This window comes from Micromesistius poutassou (assembly GCF_964030765.1).
Source record: "Micromesistius poutassou genome assembly, chromosome: 19".
NCBI classification, from domain to species: Eukaryota; Metazoa; Chordata; class Actinopteri; order Gadiformes; family Gadidae; genus Micromesistius; species Micromesistius poutassou.
In genome coordinates this window covers 2,973,668-2,976,167 of record NC_140289.1, presented here as the reverse complement: position 1 = coordinate 2,976,167, position 2,500 = coordinate 2,973,668, and the positions used below count along the sequence as shown (strand labels likewise).

Below are 2,500 nucleotides of genomic sequence, written 5' to 3'. Positions count from 1 at the left end.
AACAGATCCTCCTGCAGCCTCTTCCATGCATTTTTCCCAGTGGCTTGGCCCCCTGTAACTGCAACGGTGAAGCACATAAGGGCATCGAGGAAATTTGGAAATGAAATATGAAGACATTTATTTATGAGAGTAGTTCTGTTGCAGATTACAGGTTACACATGACAAGTCTCTAATGAGCTTTGGTTTTATCCCGTGTAATGTGTGTTTCTAACCGCGCTCTGTTGTAATGGGGTCTTATGCACGTATCCGCCCGCAAAGGTCTGCAGCCAAACCTTGACACCACCTTCCTGTACCGTTTTTATTTATTCCTATAACTACACGTCTGACTCCAGCAGTCCTCATGTATTCATTTGATTACTCTGATTAATTCATGATTTAAGCGAGCATACTGATAGTGTGTTGAGTGGATTTTAATCATGCAGATAGCTAATCAACATTTTACCGCCTAATGCTTGTTTAATGCAGATGCTATTGTTAATTGTAACATGTTATAGATTTTTTTTTTCCCGTCAGTTGATTTCTTTTTATGGGGTTATAATAAGGGGGCAGGGGACATGACGATTTTTGTTGGTTCAGATTTGAACCAACGCGAACACAGCATTGATTTTGATTGACAGCTGTCAACTGTGAAAGGCGCACCGTCTAATGATGTCTCCTGAACGATATCCTATTTTGTCGACCACATGCCATGATTTGGAAAGAAACGAGAAAAGAAAAAAAGAAAAAAAAATCTAATTGTATGCCCATTTTCTGTGATTTTACGCGCCGGGGAGAATGTATTCGGACCCAAGCGTAGACTGTTGTGTGTTTTCGCCCCTAGCTGTTAGCGCTCGGTTTGTGCGTATTGGTCTTGTCTTAGGTTACGCTTGATCTTACGGGCGGAGACAGTATTTATCCAGCGGCCTAATCAGCCTTGATTAGCCTGCAGAGAGCCATTAGCGCTCCGATGGAAACCAGCTCCCCGGCCAGACCGGCCATGGTCAATAACCTTGGCCACCCCACCCCCCCGCCCCGCCCCCCTTCCACCCGCCCCCCGCCCCTTCCACCCCCAGGCCCCCAGATCACCCATTTCTCATTTCCATCCAGAGTTCAAAGTTCACGTAAGAAAATACAAAAAAAAAAGTTGTTCATTGTCCACGCAGAGTGTAGGATGGAAATGTGTCTCGGGGCTTATGGTCTTTGGCTCCGGTCCGCCCGTGCAGCGATGCTGCTCTGCGCGAGGAGGAACCCGCGAGGCCCGTGTGTGGTTTGGACTTCCATTTGATATGAAATTGGACCGTGATGACTGAAAGACTTTTTGCTCATTGCAAAAAAAAAAAGAGAAAAAGGATTCTACGAATAAAATAATATTTTCACAGATCTGTTCTTTTTTTCTTCCCTCCTCCTCTTTGACTTTTGTCTTTTATTTCCTCTCCCTCACTCTCTTTTGGTCGCTCTCTCTCTCTCTCTCTCTCTCTCTCTCTCTCTCTCTCTCTCTCTCTCTCTCTCTCTTTCTCCCCCTCTCTCTCTCCTTTCCACTCACGATGTTGATTAAGTGAGTGATTGCGCCCTAAAATGTTTTTTCGCTGACCTGGTCAGTCGAGTTAAGTATAAAGTCTGGATAATGTCTTTCATATCCATGAAGGAATCCATCCCACTGATTACCCTGAAGAGAGTTAAGTCAGTCTAGTTGAGTTGATCAAACCCAGTGCTGTTTCCTCATCCACAGCACCACGCAAATGGAAAAGGGAGAGAGGGGGAGAGAGGAGGAGGAAGATTGAGAGGGCACGGAGGAAATGGACGTTAGAGAGAGAGAGAGAGAGAGAATTGAAGAGATAGAGAGGGAGAGAGATAGAGAGGGGTAGAGAGAGATAGGTGGAGGGAGAGATATAAGAGAGAAAGACGGAGACAGAGAGAGGGAACGTGAGAGGGAGGTAGATGGACGAATAGAGAAATAAGGATAGAAGGAGGAAGAGAACGAGAGAAGTAAAGAGAGCGAGGGATTGAGTGAGAGAAATGGACGGAGTGAGGAGGGAGGGGGGAGCGATGGGGAGAGGGAGGAAGAGAACGAGAGAAGTAGGTTGGCGAGAGGGAGGAAGAGGGTTAGAGGAAGAGACGGACAGGCGGGAGAGGGATGGAGCAAGAGAAAGAGGGGCGGATGGAGAGGGAGAGAGAGTGATGACCGTTGACAGGCTTAAATAGAGGCTTCCATGCCAGGGATCAAACACCATCCCTCTTCCCCACTCTCTCATTAAGACGGAAAACCAGAGCGCCGCCATCCGATCCGTCTCCCATTTTTTCCCCCCTCTCAAAGGAGTCTAAAAAACTTGAAAGATCCGCGCCTGTCGGATTTACAATGGTGGGCGCGCGGTGTTTACCGAGACGCGGGGCTGCCAGAAACAACAGCGCAGGGAAAATAAACGCAGAAGGGCCCAGTGTTTCCACAGCAGTAAGGGAATACGGAGCGGGGGGACTCGTGGACTTGTGGACTTGTGCTGTTGGGGTAATTAGTACCTAAACA

General features: G+C 47.4%; 1 protein-coding gene across 3 annotated transcripts in view; it reads left to right on the top strand.

Annotated features, from left to right (window-relative positions):
• clic5b (chloride intracellular channel 5b) overlaps positions 1–1,357 on the top strand; it is a 14,643-nt gene extending 13,286 nt beyond the window's left edge. For all 3 annotated transcript variants that reach the window (XM_084483819.1, XM_084483818.1, XM_084483820.1), the window contains one exon: positions 1–1,357. This exon is cut by the window's left edge and continues 360 nt beyond it. The gene's annotated coding sequence lies outside the window, so the exon portion shown is untranslated.
• The last annotated feature ends 1,143 nt before the right edge of the window (positions 1,358–2,500 follow it).